The 24,516-nt window shown below is 35.3% G+C and overlaps 1 long non-coding RNA gene across 2 annotated transcripts; it reads right to left on the bottom strand.

Annotated features, from left to right (window-relative positions):
• Positions 1–4,627: 4,627 nt before the first annotated feature.
• On the bottom strand, positions 4,628–23,986 carry LOC131894724 (uncharacterized). 2 transcript variants are annotated; one of them, XR_009374989.1, is made up of 4 exons: positions 23,913–23,986; positions 19,003–19,102; positions 18,122–18,198; positions 4,628–4,778 (listed from the first exon to the last, which is right to left on the bottom strand). It is a non-coding gene; the product is annotated as an uncharacterized LOC131894724 (long non-coding RNA). The 2 variants fall into 2 exon arrangements; XR_009374988.1 differs by lacking the exon at positions 4,628–4,778 and adding an exon at positions 16,772–16,993.
• Positions 23,987–24,516: the final 530 nt, after the last annotated feature.

The raw sequence follows: 24,516 nt of genomic DNA, 5'->3' as shown, positions 1-24,516 counted from the left end.
TTTAAATCAAATTATGCTCACTATCAAGCTGCTATACTTCCTTTAACAATGTAGAAAACAGTCTGGCATGAATCTAGAGGTCTCCAGGTATTCTTACCATGCCATTTCATACAACACTCACCTGCATTCTAATGTCAAGGTTCATTCCCCACATCCTTGCTTCAACATTCCTGCATTTGTATAAAGAATGCTATGTCCCCACACACTTTCCTTTATATAAGATTTTCTGTTGGTGTTGGGTCCAGAAAACATTAGATGCATAAGCAATGATTTCTTCAGCATACCAACATGATTTATAAGTTTCATAACAGTATTTCATCATATGCCATCAGTCCAGAGCAGTTTATCTGCTACATTTTTTTCAATTTTTGAGATTATAATATAATTACCTTTCTTTCTTCCTCTTTTCCCTTCCAAATCTTTCCTCATAACCCACAGGGGCCACTAGAGAAAACCACAACATCAAAATATACAGTTGTAGAGACAGTGTTTCCTGTACACAGCAGAGCAGTCGCCTATGATAACTCACAGCAGGTGAGATGGTACACAGAAATCCAGAGGCTAAGACCAAACAAAACCCCAGCATGGAGCAGGGAGGTCAGCATGAGGACAGACCACTAGCACAGGAGCAATTGACCGTTGATACGTACTAGGAGAAAGAGTCAGTTTCATTATGGGTGTGAGAGCTGGTGGTCTGACTACTCTCCTGTAGTAGGCACAATAATATATTAGAGGCACAAATTGTACTTTATGAGTTTAAGACAAAAGACAACACAAGTTTGTATGACTCTGGGAGGGTTGGTAATGGGTAATTATGATCAAAATGCATTCCATGAAATTTTGAATAAACTAATAAAAATGAGAAAAAATTAAGCCTATCTCAGAACAAAGGTCACCTTGGCCCACTCACTACTGAAATGCCAGAGTAATATCTTAGCAGTTATGTGCATTTAGAAAAAAAGGCTGATAGAATTTCCCATATTGTTTCTCCTCTCTAAAGACTGTATATGTTTTGCATTAAGTCATTTATAAAACTAGACATGCTTCCTCTTGATTCATTGTTCAAATTGCTTTGGTGTATTTAAAGGAACAAAATTTCAATCTATATATTTTGAATATTAGAATGACGGGTTTCATACTTCTCTAATATGACATTCCAAAATGACGGTAAAAAATGAAAAAGAAAGAAAACCAAGACAAGCAAATTAACCATCAATATCTGAGCATATTAAAAGCCAAACTTTTCTCCACTTTCATCCCCTTTCATTTCTCATAAAGTTAAATTGAATGTTCAGGAGTAGAAAATTAGAAAATATTTTATTAAAATATAATTAAGAGACATTGTTAATCACCTTTATTATTATGTAATTATAAACTTCTTTTAAAAAATAATTTTGGAAATTGAATGACTATTATAGCTTATGAAAACCCCACAGTATTTATCGTGTACCTGAAAAAGCACAAACAGGAAGTAACTGCGAACCACCTCATGTTTGGTCTATGTATTTATTTAATCATGACAAGTAAAAAGTATCAAATACTTTATATTCTGTCTTCAGGCTAAATTCATTTTTTATTAATGGTAAACATTTGTAATATTTGTTGTTATATTAAAACAACACATGCACTAAGAGGGAGTTTCTGCAGAATGGGCCCTGGTGGATCTGTAACTGTTGTTAGAAAAATGCTTCATTTTGCCTTTGGCAAAAGCCTTGTTTTGCTTCAACTGTGGTGATCCATTTGCTGGGCCTGTGCTATTTCTGGTTCTAAGAACCATTGTCCTTCAGAATGCTTAAAATCAACCATTCAGATCATAGAGATTTCTTAAAAATGTATCAGCCATGTGTTTTCTTTCTTCTGATAAATGGAATAAAATAATTTTTACTTAAAAAATCATATCCAATGCTTTAAGCATGGAAATTTGTTGATTTTCCTATGGCTGTACATAACATCCCTTAGATATTTCTTAAATTTCACATTATCAGGTCATTTACTTTTACTGTTGTTTTAGTATTAAATTAACAAACCAATTATATTATGTAATTATTTCCAACTGAGATAACTTTCATCAAATAATTAAAATATTATAAAGAAGAAATGTCCATGAAAAGGTATATATTTATATACTATTTTTACTTTTGAGAAAATGTGATCTTTTCCAGCAATGTATTTCTCTCTTTCCATAAACATCTATCTCATCTATTCAAATCTTTTTAACATTGATATTCAATTCTAGGGTTCTCTTAGGTTTCAGGAATTTTACATTTCTTCATTTACATTTCAGGCATTTCTTTCCTTTCATTTTCGGAGATAAGAACCAGCCAGAATGCCCAAGACAAGTAAATGGAAACTCTGTCAGTCAAGTGACCAAAAAATCTACCATTTACAGTGTTATCATATGAATAATACAGAAAGTCAATATATGCTACTATTTATCACAGTGTGTTTTAAAAACTATCATTTAATAGATGTACAAAGAACTCTTAGCACAGATCAGAGGGTTTTATTATCATTGATGGAAGGGTATATGTTTGAAATTCTACTGCTTCCAAATTAATGTATAAACTCATTGCCAATAGCAATGATTCAAAATTTGTTTGGAAACTAAGTATGTTGACTGATAAGTAAAAATATAAGAACTGCACATAGAGGTTTCACTTAAAGGTGACTGCCTTTGGCATCACACATTTCTCCATATCTTATGAGTACAGGCAATGACTGTTTGCGTTCAGATAATCTTTTCCAGGGTTTTTTCATAGCAATGACCTGAAGTGTCAGAAAAAAAAAAAAAACCAGCTAACAAGGAGAGGACATACTTTTATTGCTACAGATAATAAAAAGCAATGTCTTCTGTGATACATAGTTGACATCTTTATAAGTCTTCCAGGTGACTGAGTGCCAGGTTTGTTCTGTTATCACTCTTTCCAGATATCATTCTAAGAAAGGCTGTTGTTTTAGGTCCTAATGAGGACCTTCTGTTGACAGCTGTTGTTTTAGGTTATAATTATATGATTGCTTGGCATTTAGGCACAGAGTTATGCATATCTATAAATGATGTGTGGGGTTCTCCAACAAAGGTTGGAGAAATGGCTCAGCTGTTCAGAGCACTTGAGTGAACTTGCGGAACACCTGGGTTTGCTTCCTGGAACTTATTGCTCATGGCAGCTTACAACCATAAGAAGATTCAATTCCAGAGGATCTAATACTGTAAACCTAGTGGTGGTCTGGACACTCCCCACAATTTGACTCCTTTATTCATCTATGTTCAGCCACCTCCTCCCCTGCATTGCCCATGCTGTAGTTCCTTTCTCCTCCACAGTCAATTCTAACTCTCAAGCACTTGCACTGGCTTATTCCTCTGTCCGGGAATTTATTTTCCTAAAGACTTGCATGGATTCTTTCCATTATTTCTTTAACAAGTTTATGTACAATGACATTTTCCTGGGCTTTCAGTCTTCATCAATGTTCTTCAGAGGTTGTACATCACTTTGCACTTAATAGACCTCCTAATATTTTTGTTCCCTTCCCCCCACCCCTTAAATTTGAGTTCTTGGAAACCGGGATAATTTTTGTTTTTCTAAAATGTATTCCCCAGTTCCAAGAATATGGAATTGTTCCTATCACATAATCCATAAATACTTCCTGAGTGAATTTGTATCATTTTATTACATGGTTAATTATTGTGAAAAACATGTCTTCCATTTTTTAGACCTTCTGTATTTTATAATAATAACAACAACAACAACAACAACAATAATAATAATAATAATGGCAAAGAACATCCCTTCCATTAGGCCCTCTAATTCACTTAGTTAAAATTAAATGTTCTCTCTGAAAGGATTCAGGGTACTTTTTATTTCCATTTTAGAATCTTCCACGTTGTACCATGCTTTTAAGTTACTAAGTACATTGCTATGTCCCCAGCAGAATGTAAACTATTTTTAGTTATGGCTGTTTTGGAGTGCTAGTCTGCCACAGGCCCCGAGGGCCCCCTCTATGTAGGTTTGCCAGATAAAATAAAGGATATACAGTTACATTTAAATCTCAGATAAACAACAAATGCAATATTTGGAACACATTTATACTAAAATATTTATGTACCTTAAAGTCAATGCAAATTCTATCTCTAGATTTAATTTCCAACCTTTCTTATGGTGTAAAGGCGGATGTAATATCTTCCAGAAGTGAATACAACTGAATCTTCAGAGTCTGTGGATTTCTCTTTCAATTCCTTTCAAATGAGGAAAGTGTGGCTGGATCTCCCAGCACTTAGGGAGGATACAGCTGCTGCTTAATTTATTCACAATTTATTTTAAACTGAGTAATAGCCCTCTTCCATCATTATCCCCCATCAATCACATGTGTCCCTCTCCAGATATTCCTTTTTAAGAACAACTGGCACAAATAGTAATGTCATTTTATGGAATATCTGGTGTTGCATTTTATCTAAGTTCTTATGGACTGATATTAGATTTAAAGTAAAAGAAGACTCAAAGAATTCCAAGATACACCTCCTTGGCCTATTTTCAGTGTACATTGGACAACACATAAGGAATTGTCATTGATTCAATTACAGACAAACAATTTAATCTGGCATAGATTCCAGCAGTTTGCTCACAGTGTTCTGTGAAGGTGCCACTCTGAGTTCACACTGAAGTCGTAGAGTGGTTGGCCAAGTGTTGTCTTTGTCTCCCTTGCTTTTCATAAGCTTCAAGGCTTTGAAGAACAGCACAGGTTTGTAGAATGGGTTTTCAATTCCTTCTCCTTTATGCTTTTCTCTGAAATGGCAGGAGATTTTAATTATTATGGTAGACTCTTATTATCTTTTGTTGAAAAGAATAACACAGAAGTAAACTGTCCTCACCACATTTTATCAGAGCATCATGATGGCAAAACAACCTGTTACCTTGTTAACACTGGGTACAAGAGTAACTGACATTTGCCATTTTTCTGTTCTATAGATGACAATTACTCTCTTTGAAATTAATGAACTCACTATAATTACTTGGAACTCTGGTTCATGAACTACTTTTTTTTTTTTTTTTGCTGTGTGCTTGGAGAGTTATAACTTTTCTGTAATATATAACACATTTCTTTGGCATGTTTTTCCCTATATGTTACTCAGCTAAAAAGTTCTTATAGACTAAAGTTAGCAAGCACAACATTAAATTATTTGGAAATATGAGCAAATATATTCAAAGTACAAATGCAGACTTTTATGTGCCTTTCAATAATGATCACAGGGAATTGTTCTCTAAGGCATTGATATGTTCTCATCTGAATGAGTTTAAAATATTATAAGACTGAATTGGACCTAATAAATTGAATCAAAATAATTGCTTATTTTATTGATTTATTTGCTTCAATTCAATGTATAACTCACATGCTGTAGTAGAATCCTGCATGCTACCCCTAATTTTCCAATCAGAACAAAAGGAAAGGATGATGGGAAGAAGAAATAGAAAAGGAAGGGAGCTGGGGTGGGTTAGCAGGTGAGTTTTCATGGAAGTGATGTACTGCTTTCTTCAGCCTCTGAGAATATACAGATTGGGAACTCAATTGAAGGAAATTAAACCACTACAAGAGAATTTGACTTGTTTTCCTGACATCAGGGTGGCTCAGCATCACTGAGGTGCTGCCTGCACTTTGGGGTGACTAATGTCTTACAGTCAAGGAAATCCCCAGAATTCTAAGTTCCTTAATGCACTCCTTCCTAGAAGGTGCCTGATACAGCCTATATTTATTTAAAAAAAAAAGTAGTGTGTGTCCAGGTACTGACAGCCTCGAATGTTGGACCCTGCCCATTGATAACAGCTGCATCAGGAAAATATACATTCCTGAGTTGTCTATTGTTATAGCCACATAAGTCATCTCACACTACCTGTATGGTAGCAAATATCAATTTTCTGGTTCTCATATTGAAATATTATGCATTTTATTGGTAGTTTTCTAATCATAATTAAAGAGCATAAAGTGACTGAAGGTTTAAAGTATATCATTTTTTGTGAAACAAGGAATTCTGGGGTAAAAGGGCACAAGGAAGAGTGGACGGAGGAGGGCAAGGAGATGGTGGGAAGTATCGGGGGAGGAGTGTATCAACCCAAAGCATGGGCAGAATGCTCAGAAGGAAAGCTGTGTTTTTGTATGATAATTTATAATTTTAGTTTAATTTAATTAACAAAATAATATTCAACTTTCTGATTAAATTCTTAGTCAAGCATACAGCATGCATTTCAGAGCAGTGCAATGCCCTTTGTCTGACTGGTAAGGCAGTCTATGAGTGTTACCTGCCTTGTGATTCCTCAGAGATCTGGGGCCTCCTGCAGGAAGGGAAACTCTAGAGTTTCTAGCTGTTCTTGCTTCTTCCAAACGTGAGTGTTACACAGTAAGATGTAAGATCTAGCATCAAAGAAGCCATAGAAGTGGCTGACAACTTCAAACTCTAATTCTTAAACTCTTCTAGGAACTAACTTTACATATGAGGGGGGAAAGACACAGACTGCCCAAAGATGCCCCTTTGTTCTTCCTCATGGTCTACTCTTTGCTTTGACACCCTCTCACTCCTCTTTTGACTGCACCTCCATACCTGGTATGTGTCTGTAAGCCTTGTACTCCTCATGGTGAAGCAACCACATGGAGAAGGGCCACTTGCAAAGCCAGGACTCCATGCCAGGAAAGGACTTTCTTCACTTTTAATGATATTTGGTTACATTTATCTTCTACATGTTTCAAAACAAAATTAATCTTAATTGTTAACTATATGTGGTTTAGGTTGGCAGCTGAATTTTGAAAAGGCATTTGATTTTACAAAATGTCGCAAATTAGCAAAAGGGTGTTTTATATTCACATAGTCCCTATTTTAGTCATAGAAAGAAATTGTCTGTAAATCTCACACAGTCCCAGCAACTCACTTGCAGGAGGCATTTGGAAAATAATTGTTCAATTCAATGGGTATCATTATACTTCAAGATATCACTGGAGACCTCTTCAAAGCTACTAACTGATAAAAATCTAAATCATTGATAGTAAAATATGCTTTTGAGTTTGAGAAGCTGTGGGATTCTCCATGATGCTCTCAGGCAGAGAAGTACAGCCATGTTGGAAGACTATTCAATATGCTTTCCTGTAGGAAGAAGCCACCCTTACATGAGGGATCATGTTCATTCACAATTATCTGCATACGCTTGTACTTCTACTCATAGTGGGGAAAGCCATTCATATGTGGAGGTGGAAGGATCACGCATTTGCTATTTAACTTCTGTAGAGTGTTGCTGTCAACCTAAGGCTGTTCTGAAATATTGTCTATGAAAATCACTTAAGTGTTTCCCAAAATAAAGCTGTTTTTCCTAAGAGATGCAAGAACATTAAGAGTTTAATGTTCATCACAGATGATAAATGACTACATTTAGGATTTCATGGAGATGTGCATACTCTCTGCTCAGAAGGCCTGTGTGGCAGATTTGTTTCCTCCTGGTCCTGTGCAACTGTGAATGGCTGAAAAGACATCTTTGCCAGCTCTCTTTGTGTCCTCCTCTCCCCATCACTCAGTTTCACATGCTAGTACTTGTCAGGTTGGATGAGTTGCTGTGTGAGCAGAAACTGCAGATGCATCTCTGTCTCCCCAGACTGTTCAGATCTCACATTATTTCAGTTTTGTAAGAAGAGAACCGAAGGCAGGCTGCCTATGAGAGCAGGTCTTTCTGACACTATTGATGCTCCTTTCATATGAATGGCATAGGATAGCATTGCTTGCATTATTTGTCAGTGTGTATGTGGTGTTGGCGACACTATTTAACAAAGTGTGTAATTAGCTTTTTTGGGGGAGATCCTAGTAGAAACAGAGAGACTCATCAGAGAACTGATCCTTTGTGGGGAAGATACATGTTTGCGGGGGCTCTGTGGAAAAAGTGTGTGAGCAAGAAAGCATCATGGACAGGATGACAAATAGGAGTGTAAGGAGACTCAAAGGACACCGAGAAACATCAGAGGAGACGGTGTCTGCTTAGCTGCGTTGATAAGACAGGAAGGAGAAGAGAAGCATGATGGAAGGTAATAATATTTTAAATTTTTTCTCACCACTCCTGTCATATTAACTGTTGAATCTGATTCTGTCAGTTTCTCTGAGTTAATCTCTACAAATATTTTACCATGCCAACAAGCCCACCCTTTTTCCTGAATGGCCCTTGAGGTCTTATGATTTTACTAAGCATGGGACAAATGATCAAATTAAAACTAGTATTCTATTATCCCATGCTAGTGAGGCCATTGGTTACACTCGGCATTGCATTTGTACAGGCTTTGGCTGGCTTTTAAATATCACTATTAAAGCAGTGTTTGTATAAGAAAACACTTGATTTTATTCACACACATATGCATGTACACACATGTATGCATGCATATGAATTTAGGCCATAGAGATTAACCATATAGAACATTTTAGGTAAAAAAGCAGGGTGCCTGAATAAATGTCTCTCATAGGTATAAGTCCAACTAACATAGCTTTAGGAAAAGCTGGCTCAATCAATGTAGCACAATTTAATTCTAAGACGAAAAGGCATCCATTAATTTGTCAGGCCAAACAAAGTTAGAAATCAGAAAACCAATGGTTTTCTCTCATATGGTCCGGATTATCCTTTCTCATTGTAGAGAAGTTTCCCGCAGTTGATGTCAAAACCTTGCTGCGGATAGCTCCCAAGACTCTTAAGATTTGTCCTTTGAGAAACAACTTTTCCTTTTCTTAAATCCACCTAAAAATCTCAGAGAACAATCTTTCCCAAAATTCACACTACTGTAGGCCTGAGGTCAAGTTAAGGTAACAAAGATAATTATTGGCACAAGAAGAGAAGTTGGGCCTGAATAAGAAGTAAAGATAGGATTGTTGTGACTTCAAAGTTAAGGGTTTGGGGAAATAACTCAGTTGTAGAGTACTTGCCTAGAATATGTGAGGCCCTGGGTCCACCTCCTAAGGGCCAGAAGAGTTCATCTTTTGGATTTTGAATGCACAGAGTTAAAAGGATCACACAAAGAAAGGACACCAAGTAGTGACCGTACTCATTATCTGCGTTACATGCAACCACAGCTATATTTCTTCTAATTTCTCTGTATAAAATGGATGAACATATTCAAAAGTAAGACCTTTAAATTTTAATGTTTATGCTAGACAGAAGGATACAGATTGAGTGATTTCTCAAAGGAGAGATAATGAGAAAATGGAGATTATACTTTTTCTAATTATCGAAAACACCACAAGGTTTTAAGCCCTTTTGCTTCTTGAGAGAGTGTTCTGCATTCAGAAGTGTCCCTATTGGTTTGGGATGCTACACAATGCCATCCATCTTTGGAATAAAACTGAAATCGGTTCAGATTCAAAATACTGCATAACCCAGTGAACAGAGGAGTTCTAAATTCCCATCATCTGGAAACACAGATGTTCAACTTGTTTGTTTATTTTTTGTTCAGTTAGAGTGTGAACCACTTAATCTTATTGACTAGATGTATTCTGAACAGTTTCCACTCAACATAACTAGGGGTAATTTTGAGAAACCAGTCTAGATGAAACACTGAGACTGATGATTATTCTTGGTTGCTCAGGTGTTATAAGCCATTTGTTAATTGTTCATCCTTAATAGCCATTTGTAGTATTTCCTTTGTTATACAGAAATATATAATCAACTCTTGCTTAAACAATAACAACTGAACACCCCAAACTAAGAGTGATTTGTTGTAATCATGATTCATTTGTTTTATTTTTATCATAACTTAATTGAAAATGCTCTTGACATAAGAGACCTGTCGTTTTGTAGTCCCTTTTATTAACAGTAACAAATATGGGAGAGAGAAACAAAACAAACAAACAAACAAAAAAACAGGAATTCAGAGTCATTTATGCTCCTCAATGCCATCTTCACCACCTTTGTTTATTTTTTTTCAAACTTCTAAAAATGTTTGACCAGAAATATATTATCAAGATGATGTAGTATACCAGTTAAGAGATTCTCTGGAAGCTTCTAGGGACAGTTGTATCAGATTGGGAATTTTGTTTTCAGAAAATAAATTTGGTATGAGTAATAAAGTTCAGTCACAGGGATGTCAATTCCCAGCAAATGAGAAATGTAAGGTTTTACAAGTATCATCAAAACTGCTGGCTAGTAGAGGATTTCAGGGTGATATAGATGGGTTAGTATCTATAGCACAGTGTGCTAGCAACACAGCCTTTAGCTAAACCGGTAAGGTTCAAACATAAATGTACATCCTGGTTACCAAGAAAATTACAGTGTTCATCAAAATTACAATGTGCAACAGTGATTTGTGGAGTCAGTAACCTCTAGACTGTTGATTGGTGGGGAGCACTGTTCTTTTCTCTGACTGCAATTAGTTACTTGTTCACTTAGATCTCTCCTTCTGTTCATTCTTCTTTCTGTATTTTCTTCTTCCTTTCTTTCCCCACCCAACCATTCTTTTCCTTCCTTCCTTGTTTATTCCTTCCTTCTTTTAAGGCAATGTCATGTTACATGGCCCCTGGTGGAATCAGACTTGGTATCATTTTGCCCAGCATAGCCTAGCCCCCAGGAATTCTGGGATTACATTTACATGCTATCCTATCTCATGGCTTAATGTTTAAGAAACACGGATGCCTACTTACACTTTGCTACACCAAATAAACTGTGGTATGGAAATCAGGCATCATATCTTTTTAACACACACCATTCTCCCTGCTGCAAGTGATTCTAAATTGCAGTGCAACTTGTGAATGAATAGCTTGGCAAATCTTGAAAGCTCCTGGTCATTTCAGATGTTATTTCTACAAAAGGCTGTGTGTTAGAGTTAATTAATTTGAGTGATGGGGCAGAGCAGACTTTTTATCTGTGCTGTGAACACATTGAGCTTAAAATCTTTGAGATATCACTTAATGACAGTACTTTAAATGAAATTAGGTCTGTTGTTGTGAGTTTCAGAAGGCATGCATTCAAAATAGGTCAACACACACATGATAGTTAATGTCCAAACATAAAGACTCCAAGAATGGTATAGAATTTAGAATGGTATAGAAATTTGAACAAATGAAATCACAAGTGTGAGAAATATCAAACTACGGAAGAGTCAAGGGAGGGAAAAGTGCTACTGCTTGGGAGCATGGAAAGAAAACAGTGAAATGCTGTGCTATTAACATGGAGTGATTGGATCTAGCCACTGGCTAAAGAATTGCATAGCAAGGAAAATTGGAAATGCCAAGAGGAAAGGGGCCACAAACCAAAAGCAGATGAATTCATTGAAGCAGCCCTGCAAAGACTCCCCTGTTCCCTAAATTAGGATCAGTTATTTTAAAACTGAAATAAATGGAGTGAATAAGGACCACATCCATGTTCTTAGCTTGACCAAAGCTACAGGTCCTTCTACTGTGCCCAACTTTATACCATGCCAAATCCCATAAATTAATTAATTTGCTTTGAGTAGCTGAAGAGCAATAATTAAACCCTAATGTCTTTCCTTTTGGGAAATATAATAATGGAGCAAAGGGGATTGCTTACTATTTTCCTTACTTGCACCCAGGGAAATAAAACAAAACTACACTCCACAGCCAGTGCATATCCTGGCAGAGATTTTCAGGACTGTAAAGCACAGAAGTTATTCTAGACTCTGGAGTTTAAATACACCATTTCAATGTTTCAGAAAATATGATCAGAGCCAATCAAAAATAATTCTCAATATTTCAGAATTGAGTCACTCTCAGTGATAACAATTGGTTCCTATCTATTTAAAAATGTTAGACTACTGTATTTTTAAATACTAGTTACTCATTTTTAAGTTGTCTCAGTCTTTCACAAAAAATATTTCTTACTCTTACTACATTGAACTCTTATTCAGACCTATTCATCTTCCTACTTGGACACTGCTATGGCAGTGAAAATTGCTCCAAGGGGAAATATGCCCTCATGTTCCCCTCTGCTATGTGTGGACTTTTCCAAAGACCTTGAGTTTGAATCCTATCCCTAACATCAGACTATGATGGACTGTGAGGTATTCAAGTTATCCATCATCTGGAAAATGGGAACAATTCTAATGAGATTGCTGTTAGAATCTAATGAACAGTTCCATGTGAAATACTAACTTGGAATCAGTAAGCAGTACATGCTAGCATTCATGACTCCCGTAATCGATAACACCGGAATTTATTTTTTTTTTAAATCTTCAGTTCTTATAACCACTGTTAAGAGCAATACATGGAAACTAAGATAACCAGTCTATGCATTCTCAGAGAATTTTCATTGGTTGAATGGAAAACTGTAACCAAATTTAACAAATAGAGAGAATTTGAACACGAGGCCAGGAATCAACTTGTAACTTGTAATCTAAATTCATGTCTTTCCTGGATTTAGCTATTAAATGATTACAAACTTCAAGAAAAGTCTTACTATTAGGTCACTGCTGTAGGGTTGAAAACTCCCCACCCTCTCAAAAGATTATGTCAACATTTGAATCTGAAGATGAATGCAAACATGAGTAATATGAATATAATATCCTACACAGTAAAAGATACTCAGAAAGTATAATGCAATTATGAGCTTCAAACTATCATGGCTATCCTGGATTATACAGGTAGACCAAGAGTACTCCATCAAGAGTGAGAGAGAGAGAGAGAGAGAGAGAGACAGAGAGACAGAGAGACAGAGACAGAGAGACAGAGACAGAGAGACAGACAGACACACACACACAGAGACAGACAGACAGACAGACAAATTGACTGACTGACTGACAGAAACAGATGAAGACAGAGAGATTCTGGAAGGGGTTAAGTGCATAATAAGTGCAGAAACTGGACTGAATTTTTTTTTTTTTTTATAAATCAAAAGTCAAGCAATGTTCATAGACACAGACATTGGGGAAGGGATTCCACTCTGGACATTCCAAAAAGATCCAGCCCTGTCGAATCCTGGCTTTCAGCAATGTGGGGTACATTTCAGACTTCTGTTTTCCAGATATGAATGGAAAACTAATACACATTATTTTAAGCTACCAAGTCTGTGACACCTACAGACCTGCTTCTCACACACACTCAGAACCAGTTATACATTGCTCAGCCCTGCTGCAGATGTACCTCCTCAGAGACAACTTCCATAGATAAAAGATAGTTTATACAAGAGATTCACACAACAAACTGGTCCCAGGTTTTCAACAGCAACTGTAGAAGACAGAAGACAATAAAACCAGGTCTGAAACTGATGAAGGGAAATAATTTCTAGCCAAACACTCAATTTTATATGTTCATAGAATAAAGATGTTTCCAGATATGGAAAACAAGCAAACAAACACCACAGCATTTTACTTGTACTCTCATTTTCTACAGATGCACTATAGATGAGCTTCCCTGTGAAGAAGTACTATGAGATGGCAGAAGATGGCAACATCAGGAGGCAGACAGTGCATTTGCTTGTGTCTGGAGAAGGCCTGTTCCCATACAAGACAATAGTCAGCCAGTGGGCGAAGAGGTTATAGGACTTCAGGAAACATTCCTCCATGAATAAGGTGACCAAATGTGAATGAGAATAAAGACCTGGATTGAATTAGTAACATTAAAGAGGAACTAGCTGAAAAACAGTTATTCATTGGAAATAAATAAGTAGAAACAATACATCAAAGTTTGTTGTATAGTATGATTCTGATAACCAGAAATCATTCAGTTGTATACTGTATAATTAACTGATCTAAGTTACAGGTGTGTTCACATGCAACTGTGGGATTGAGTGTAGGCATAGTAAAAACCTAAGTCAACATTTTAGGATATAACTTGTTCTCAGAATTAAGAGATGTACACCAGAAGTACGATTTCATTATTCAGAAATTTTGGAGATCTATATAAAAGATTCAATTCAATTTATGCAGTTAAAGGTATCTATTTAGCTTTCTATCTATCTTCATCTAGATCAATAATTAAGAAAAAGGATTCTATGAACTTAGAGTGAACAGGGAGTTAAATGTGAGATGTTTGAGGGAGAAAATGAAGGAGGAAAATAATGCAAATGTGTGTTTGAGTGTGTGTGTGTGTGTGTCTGTGTGTGGTGTATGTGTGTGTGTGGAGGGGGTGTATGTGTGTGTGTGTGTGTATCTGTGTATGTGTGTGTGTGTGGTGTATGTGTGTGTGTGGGTGTATGTGTGTGTGTATATCTGTGTGTGTATCTGTGTGTGTGTGTGTGTGTGTGTGTGTGTGTGTGTGTGTGTACATGAGTTGTGAGAAGTACAGCGAAGAACAGAGTACCTGTTTCCTCTCTACCAGGTGACCTTGTGAATGGGTAAACATTGTAAGCTATATAGCAGCTCTTTTAGAGAGAAAATAATAGTCATGAAGTAAAGCATTTACTATTCAGAAGTAAAGTAGTTTCCTAAGAATATCAAACCTCCTAAAGTTTGTCTCCAACCAATACAGCTTAATAAAATCAGAAAAAGATATAACAAACTGTAAGGTGAATAAAGTATTTCCTTCCCAAGTTTCCAAAAATAAATTTAGATGAGATAAAGGAATAAGAGGCAAACAGACAGTGTTAAACAGATAATAGAAAAATAAGATGTAGACAAAAACTCATGCCCCAATTAAATTAAAATTGAAACTGAAAATAATTAGTAAGATTTAAATGTTCTACACCTGAAATAAATGTCACTACCTTAATTACACTGTATTTATTATTGTCTTTAATAATAAAACAACCAGCACTACATGGATCTTCTATTACAAAAGATAAACATTATAGTATTTATGACAAAGAACTTGAACTTAATAGAGAGTATCAGTAAAAACATCAGTTAATGGACTTTTCTAAGCAAGCCTAAGCAAAGTAGCACTACAATCAAATCTATTTTGATAAAAATTGACTTTATTTTGCATATGCATTTGTACACGTGAGAGAAAACATTAGAAAGCTTATAGAAAGAAGAGGATATGAAAGTTTATTTGAAATGAATGGGGAATTATAGGAATTAAGATTAGTTGATTACAAAGAAGTGTTGAGGTGCAGAAGGGACTTTAGTTGGTATGTGAGAATAAATGAATGTTGGACTCTAAATCAGAAGCACAGTAATCTTCCCAGCATTGTTTTATTGTGGGCCTGGAAGAGAATGGTAATTGACTTCTCAACTCTCCTTCCCCCATAATTTTCCAAAGACATTTTCACATGACCTCATCAAAGCTATAGAAATTTGACACAAAAACTCCAAAGTATTTTAAAAGGTAATTTCCAAACTATTTTTTTTTCATTCTCTGTTGAAAGGGATGCCATTGTCCTTTCCAGGCATGTGGTCAGCTGTCCTTTCATCTGCAACTGTTCCAGTCCCAAGGCCTTTCATCTACCTCTGTGGTCTGTAAATGTCCATATGTAATAGATGTTCTTCCCATTAATTCTGTAAATTAGCTGCATTCATCTACTGTTGCCAAAGCATTCTATTTATTTATCCTTTTCTTCTTTTTCCAAATATATAGCAACAATTTTCAATGCAAATCATATTTCTGTGCTTGCCTTTTTTAACATATAAATTTTGTTATTATTTGTTAATAGCATTCACTGAAAAGATCAACTGTTATAAATTTAAGAGTCATACTTTATTATACATTTTATTCATCTTGTGCACACACACACACACACACACACACACACACACACATAAACACAATGATGAACATGTAGCAGTCAGAGGACAACCTGCTGGATTCAGTTGTCTTCTATTGTTAGTCCCAGTGATTCCTTCTCATGCTTGACCCTGACCACTGACACATCCCACAAGCTCAAGACTCATTGTTTTTAAAAATCAATACTTAACATAGCAGACACAAAGTTAATGTATTGCTTAGAATGTATAATAATTAGAGAGTTAATAAAATGCCTGTAAATGTAAATTGCTTTGTAGTACTGGTTTTAGACTTTTTTTCTCCCATGGAAAATAATTTGGATACTAAGATCATCAAATATGATTAATTGGAGGTTGAGAGCAATATTACCAATTATTCTTGAGTATACCCTTACTTATCTGGACATAAATTTTATTTATTTGTGTTATTTTTATTAATTTTTTATATGAAATTTCAACTGTATTTAAAGTTAATTTTTCAAATAATCTATAAATCAAATGTTAAATTTTCTGTCAAAGAAACATGTGCTGTAAATTTCTGTCATATTATAGTTACCTTGATTTTGTGATCTTCATTTTTGAGCTACAATGACTGCCTTTGATGATACCTCAGATAATTTTTATTCTATACCTTTATTGTTAAAAATATCTGTATCTTGTCATCTTGCTGATTCCATTACCCATGACACTTTCTGTCATGGAAATTTGCTTCGATTTTTATTTTAAAATACTCTCCTCAATTGTCTTAGTTAATTTTGTAAATAGAAGTAGAATTTTCTAGGTTTTGAAGATTGTAATTTGTTTTAAGAAGATTTATTTTCACAGTATTAAAAAATTTAAGTAGTAAGAAACTGATTTCCATAACCACTTCTTTGTTGAGGTATGCTCATTTCATCTAAAAAATTAGAGGTTATTAGAGCATAATCAGTAAGCAAGGACCTTGTCTCTTTGAAATCCAATAAGTAACCTTACTATGACATTCAGGAATTTTGAGCATCGTATCGAAGGAAACTATTTAAAATGTTGATCCACAAACTCTATTTCCATGACTCCCCAAGTGCAGACTAAAAGAATGTGAATATTTAAGTAGTTATGAAACATTTCCCATAAAAGTGAATTTGTCTTCCATAGAAAACCTGGGTTTCTATTAGCGTCTTTCCCAAGACAACATCAGGATGTTGTTCATTATCAGAAGTCATTCTGGGGTAAGAGGGGAGTGGAGCTGAAGAAGGACAATGTGTTTGGACATATGGTTCTTTGGTAGGATCGGGCAGTGATAATTATCTCTGCTTATTTCTCCATCAACAGTCTCTTTGAACAATTTAGTGATTCTCAGTGACCTCGTGGCCAGGGATCATGGCCCTCAGTCTCAGGAACACTAAAGACAAACAAGAAAAATTGCTCAGAGCCGTGTTATTTTTGAACTACAAAATGGCTTACACAGTTAAAAATAGAATCCTGAATGCATGTGTGAACACCAACATGAATGAAAACACTCTTGTTTTCAGACTCAATGTCCCTGCTTGAAAGACAGCACAGTGCAGGCACAAAAGGTCGGGTAATGACCCCAGAGTTGGGATAGGACATCAAGACATTTCCCCTTACACGAATATTTTTGTTTTTAAAAAAAAAAAACTCCAGAATTCTTATTTAGAAGTAAATGAATCCATGCTACATGTGGTTATATTCAAATATAAATTTAAGTGAGCACCCCAAGAGAATCAATGAAAATCTCCAAATACTTGTGTACTGAACATGCCAGAAATACACAGAAACAAACAAAGACAGTGAAGGATTTGTGAAAAATATTATGGCTATTCAGCTTTAGATTTATGCTAATAATATTTCATTCTTATAATCTGAATAGATGACAAGCAGACAAAAATACCATGATTCCATTAAAATTTTATTTTAAAAGATATGTCTTAAAAATAATCTGGGATAAATGGGCGTAGTTTTAAATGGTAATGCAGTTCACCCCAGGCACCTGATAATAACTTTGGTCCTTTTCCTTACATATAAATGCTATTTCAAATGAAATCACAATGAAAAGCACGATAGAGGTACCATTATGAAGTCAATGTCAGATAATTACACTTATATTTGAGATCATGTTCCTTATTTTTGAAATCTTGCATGATTTATCTAATTATACAACCACATTGCATAGAAGAATCCTGGTGGATTAGAACACTTCTGGACCTCTCCATGGTGTGCTAGTTTATAAAGTGAGATGCAGATCCTGGTGATTTTTGTCCAGTAAGATATGTATTGTGTTGTTCACTAATCATTTATTATCATATGAGGTCTTGTGCTCATATAGTATAAAGAGAAACTCAGTATAGCAAAGACCCACAGAAAGAACTTGAATTTACTATTTCTATATGTGCAACTTATGAGTCCATCTGTTTAGTGTTTTCAAATATCAAACTGATATTTTAAAAGAAAATAATAATGTCAGTAAATAACCACACTGCAGATTTTATATGTAATTAATTTTAATCACCTTTAAATTCCATGGTATGTCTCAGAAGGTGCAGGTGATGGACACGCAGGCCTAGTTATCTGTTAGCTCCTTAACACCTGGATAAAGAGGGAAAGAATTAATGAACTCCACAAAGTTTAACACCTACATTCACATGTACACTACTACTGCATTCATATTTCTCCCCTCAACATCATGTGCAACACCCCCACAAACACACACACACACACACACACACACACACACACACACGCCACTTGTGAAACTACATTTCTGGTAATTTGGTGTTTTTGAATAATATTCTGGAACAGACTTTGTGGATTCCCTGAATCCTCATGCATGAAATGGGTGTCACAAATAACTAGTCAAATAATTAGATCCATTGTCTCATTGAAAAGCAGTGGTGCCGGGCGGTGGTGGCGCACGCCTTTAATCCCAGCACTCGGGAGGCAGAGCCAGGCGGATCTCTGTGAGTTCGAGGCCAGCCTGGGCTACCAAGTGAGTCCCAGGAAAGGCGCAAAGCTACACAGAGAAACCCTGTCTCGAAAAACCAAAAAAAAAAAAAAAAAAAAAAGAAAAGCAGTGGTTATTAACTTTACCTGATGATAAGAAAATGTTCCTTTTTGCCTCTAAGTTCCCTTCCCAATCTGCTTAAAAGCTTTCACTCTCTTTTGTGAACTTCTCAGTAGCTTTTTCTTTCTGAAAGTGGATAGTATTTTATTCACTGTTCCACTCAAGTGACATGTAAACATTTGTGCCTCCCCAATTATCTGTCTCTTTGTTAGTGTCTTACATCCTACATTGGATTTTAATCTTTCAGGAATCAACTAATTGATTAGATCTCTACTCTGAGACCTATAATATGGCACATTAAAAACAGCAGTATGATCAAAACTACTTACCAAATACAAGTGACAGAGAAAAACTTGATACTGTAAAATAGTCCCAGGATACATCTGTAATTTTACCAAGTGAAAATCCTCAGTAAGCACCAGTTAACAACTGCAAGTCAGAAAAGGAAGTAAAATTTGAAGACAGGTTAAAAAAAAAAAAGAGTTATTGTTTTTGTTGCTGTTTTGTTTTGTTTTTTTTATTTGTTTTTTTCTCTTAAGTCATTTACTTATTTTCACTGCTATTTGAAATACTGCCTTTGGCTGAAAGTAAAATTCTACTTATTTGTCTATGTAACTCCTCCATCAGGCAACTCAGAGTCAGTAGGGAGAGAATAGTCTCATCTTGGCAGATCCAGCAAACTCAGCACAGACTTAGCTCGTAACCTCCTGTCCTTAATATCCAGTGTGAACCTCTTTTTCTTCATGAGTCCTTTCCTACTACCAGAGACACCTAAGGGTGACAATTTCTTCCACCATAATTCCAAGTTCATCCATTAGTAATACTTGCTTTGTTATTTTCTTGTCTTAAAATGGCATGCTTTCAGGATAGGTTTTTGTGCTGGACAGTCATTTATTTTCCTATGAGTACAGACTATCTTCAATCACATGATGCTCAGCAACTGTTGAAATAAAATTATTTCCTAGCTATTCTAGCATAGGGATAAAAAGTGGTATCCCCACATTTGATTCTACACACAAATAAAGCCCCATAAAATAGCATGTTGCTTTTAGGAATAATCAGCCAAAAAATTCATATTCATATCACAAATTAGTTATAATTAAGCCAAAACAGACAAACAGAAAACCAAAAATGAGTATACACATACACACACACACACACACACACACACACACACACACACACACACACCAGCTTTAGTAGCCAAGCAAATACGCTGATTTGAATGGGCACTCATACATAATGAATTATGTCCTAATACATTTACTTTTTCATCCATTTTGCTTAGTAGATGCTGGCCAGACATGTCTTGGTGTGGGTGGGGGAGAACAACATCACTGCTGTTTGCCTTTCTAAGATTTCCCAAACACTAGTGCAGAAGAAAATCCACCACAACCAGCCACAGAAACACATTATTTGAAGAGTGTTGGTAAATGAGACTCATGTATTATGTCACTCAAAGTTGTAGGAAAAAATGTTTACCATGTCCTCTTTTCACTGTTTCCATCAGTGATCCTCTGTTTCCCATTTAGGAAGCTACCATTGCATATGGAAGACTCGGATGTATTTCCAATCTTATGTTCTCTAGGAATAGATGTGTTTGCAGAGAGGCCTTCTTGACACAGATGATACAACAGCTGCTGATTATACCATCACATTCAAAATAGGTGTAGCTTATTTTCTTGCCCCTGTCCTGCTTTTAGTTAATGAAACCAAAAGAAAGATTTACATAATCTTGAAAGTGCTCAACATCATTTTTTTCTGGCTGACTTATAAATTGTACAACCTCCTTCCTGGTTTATGATGAAATACTTCTCTATATCCATCATAGCTGTAGAATTTTTTAGTTAACATGCACTTCACACGATCCTTTCCTATCCAACTTTGACATTTATCTATTTCCTTTTCTGTAACATCCCTTTGAGAGAGATTATGGCTGTAATGTTATCACTATTATACATTTATATTGACATAGAGAGTTACAGCATGCTATGGTATGCTTGGTGCAACACTGAAGTGCTTTATTTTCACGGTCATCATCAATTTCATCATTGAATAACATGTTCTCATGTTTTGGTCACTGTTCTGAAAACCTCTATTTACTATGAAATTTTACCTTCTAGTTAATTTATAATATTAATTTTATCTTTTTTTCCCAAACATATTGAGTACCTTTTGAGTTTGTCACTAGGATATTTCCCCATGAAAACTTTTATTTTTATTTGAGGAAGCACACCATGTCTTTTTTTATAGTACTAACTTTGAGACACAGTTAAGACAATTTCTTGTGTTCCTATAGTTCAGGTTTTTAAGAATCCTGTGCAGGATAATCATGACATTAATTTGTAGCTTTGACAATACTGAATGTATTTGAAATCTTATCTTTGGTTGTTGCTGATATGTTTTTGTTATTATTACTTCTCCTAAACAAAAACATAAAATTACACTATCTCCATTCATTAATTTTTGATATTTTCCTGTTCTAGATTGAAATATCAACATCATCATATATTATACTCTTATATAACTCAGGATCCAGTTTGAGATTCTCTTTATTGTTCCATCAATCATTGTGTCCATTCTGGAGACAGACAACATATATTGATTTCTAGTAATTTTATGGGAAAGGTTTTCTGATCCAAGATGTTGATATTGTTTCAAATACAAACCTATCTTCTCTTGCTAAATTCAATTTCCAAAGTCAAGAGCAAGCTCAGACAAAATCTTGCCACTGGAGACAAGGTCCTGAAGACATCTTTGGCTTCCTGTTTCTTTCCCTTCTCAGAGTTCTAAAGGAAACATCCTAGAATCTTTAATCCTGAGAACCTGGTAAAGTTCTGGATGACAAAGTTCTTCACGAATGTATTCCATATCTGTCTATAATATTTCAAGTGCTGAAGCTTTCCAGTCTTCTCTTAATTTATATTTATACAATAGTTCTTCAAGATTACCATCAAATGGAGAAGCTTCAGAACCAGCTTTAGATCTGTCTCCAATAGGCAGATCTCATCTATGCCTCCTTGATTTCCTTCCCAGATATCGTGGCACTTTGTAGTAGATAACAATATTCTGATGAGTTCAAGAAAAGTCACTGAGTTTTTCTGGTGTACCATCACTCTATTTCTAAAAACCAGTACAATTTCTAATTTATTTTACTGGAAGAAATGAAGCTTTAAATATTATTTTGAGAAAAACATATGATTATGGATCTTCTTACAGAAATATATAAAAAAAGTTAAATGTAAAATGATACAATTGGAAATTTTCTAGAATGTTGCTTAGGGAGATCAAATTGTCCTGGCTTCCTTTGCACATTTCTCCTCTTCTATGTACTAACAAGCAAAAAATGTATCTACTTTTAAATATATCATGATTCTGATTACCTCCTTTTACTGTCTGTAGCCACATAATCGATCTTCTTCTTCCTTAGAATACTTCTATGTGGTCTACTCTCTGCATTCACAGATGATTTATAAATGTTCTCTGGAACCTTAAATGGAGATTGGTCTGACCTTCTCTCATTTATTTGAGAAGCACTTCTTTGATATGGCCCATAGTAGGTGGTGGATTTTACTTTTCTTCTAAATTCTTAATGTGTCAAGATTAAAGCCAGAAACTTTAATTAAACAAAAATTAAACAACTTATTTCAGGAAATTTATACATTCATAAAAAGTATACACACTAAGTGAACAACAGAATTTAACAAGTGAGTGAATGGCAGATGGTAGCAGTCTAGTTGCTCACTGTTGGAGAGGTTATTTACAGACAGCATAACAAGGATAGAATGATCCATGTGGTAGGCATGGGCGAAAGAAACATCACCATGAACTCCTACTTAGTTTAGTATAGATGCAGATGGTTACTTATAGAAATATTGACATATATGTGTATATGCATAGTTACTGTACACACATGCTTTTCTTTATGTGCTAAAGGAGGATCTAGGTGCAATTTCACTACTACAGAAATATGGACACTTAGCTTAAAATTCTTATTTTCTAATTTTGTTCTCAGATGAGAGCAAGCAGGGACCACTAGAAAATTTAAGTGTTCTTGAAAAAGTGAAAAAAATACAAAAAATATGAACCTTGAGAATTATCGAATATCATTAACTAAAGAAGTATAAATAACAACAAAAGCTCACTATCATGATGGGAATTGAACAATCAAACACAGAACCCTAATGGAGAAGCACACAGGGACACACGCTGTAAGAATATGTTCATCAAAACAAATGAAAAAGGACTGGGTTATTGGAAACATTATGAAGTAAATACAGGTGAAAACAACCTCTCTGGAATAAATCATAAATAGCTGAATAAATGTACAAAAAGATATATTCCATGTGGAAGACTTTTAAATATTTCATAGATGTGTTCTACTCATTAATAGGTAATATATATTTCTTAAATGAGGCCTGTGCATAGCAACTTCCTTTCAGAGAGTACAGGGTAGGATGTCCAGGAGCTTTTAAGTGGAAATTTCTGGCCAGCACCCCCACACAAATGATCAATGCCTGAAGCAAATAGCTGAGGCAATAAATATCTTTGATACAGTGTATGTGTTCTTCTTCCTCCAAATAAATAAGCAGGATCTAGTCAATTAGAAAATACCAGACAGATTCCAAAATGGATTCATTCTGTAAAGAGACCAAAAAGACCAAGCATTCTTCAGTGTTGAAGATCCCTCAAAACACAGCAAGTTAAGTCAGGACAGGAGAGATGGTTCAGCAGTAAGAGCTCTTGCTGAACTTTAAACAAATAAACAAGTAACAACAAAACAAAATGTAAAGAGTTTCTCTGTCCTGCCCTGTTCTGCAGCTGCTGCTTCCAAATAATCACTCAAAGGCTTATATTAATTATAAATGCTTGGCCTGTGGCTCAGGCTTATTACGAGCTAGCTCTTACATTTAAATTCACCCATATTTCTTATCTATGCTTTGCCACATGGTTTGTGTCTTGTTACCTCATTTTTTTACATGTTTTGCTTCCTGGGCAGCTGGCTGGGGTCTCTTCGACTCTGCCCTTTTTTTAATCTTTCATCTCCCTGTATCTCTGGCTTTCCAGCCCAGCCTTATTCTGCCTGGTTATAGGCCAAAACAACTTTATTGTCAATCAAGGAGAGAAACACATATTCACAGTATACCAGAAGGACATCCCACAGCAACAAAACAAACAGACAGGAAACCCACTGAGTTTTTTTCCAGGATCCACATGGTGTTGGGAAACTCTCAGTTACCTGCATTCTAGCTCCAGGGAATCCGATGCCCTCAATTCAGTGTCCACATTTGACCTCTGCTGCACCCGCATAAAAGTGGACATATGAATATAAAATTACAGACACAAACACATAAATAAATACATATTTCTATTTATTTATTTATTTATTTATTTATTTATTTATTTATTTATTTATTTATAGCAAAGAAAGCTTAAAAACCTGGCAAAAGGGAGCGATGACCGAGAAAATATTTAAAATAATTGAATCCTGAATGGTCTTCTATAGTTTGAAAAAAAAAAGCTGAGACAATATGATAATATGTGGCCATTAGTTTATAGTAACAAATAGTTCTTATTTAATTAAAACAGATAAAGTGTTCAACTATTAAAGGTTAAAAATAAATAAAATGGAATGCAAGGTACATGGACACTCCTTTATCATCTCCACTGTCTCTCTAAACATCAAATGTTTTCTTAAGCAATTATTTGACACTCAATTAACAGAAGAAAAAACTGAATGTATCCATAGCAAAATATAAGTAGGAAAATGTAGAGATTAATCAAAACAAATTGCAGTAATTTCCTTAGTCCGTAAGGAAACTTAGTCTACAGGGGAAATAGCT

The sequence above is a fragment of the Peromyscus eremicus genome, chromosome 17 (assembly GCF_949786415.1).
Source record: "Peromyscus eremicus chromosome 17, PerEre_H2_v1, whole genome shotgun sequence".
In the NCBI taxonomy this organism is placed as follows: Eukaryota; Metazoa; Chordata; class Mammalia; order Rodentia; family Cricetidae; genus Peromyscus; species Peromyscus eremicus.
This window is presented reverse-complemented; position numbering and strand designations above follow the sequence as displayed.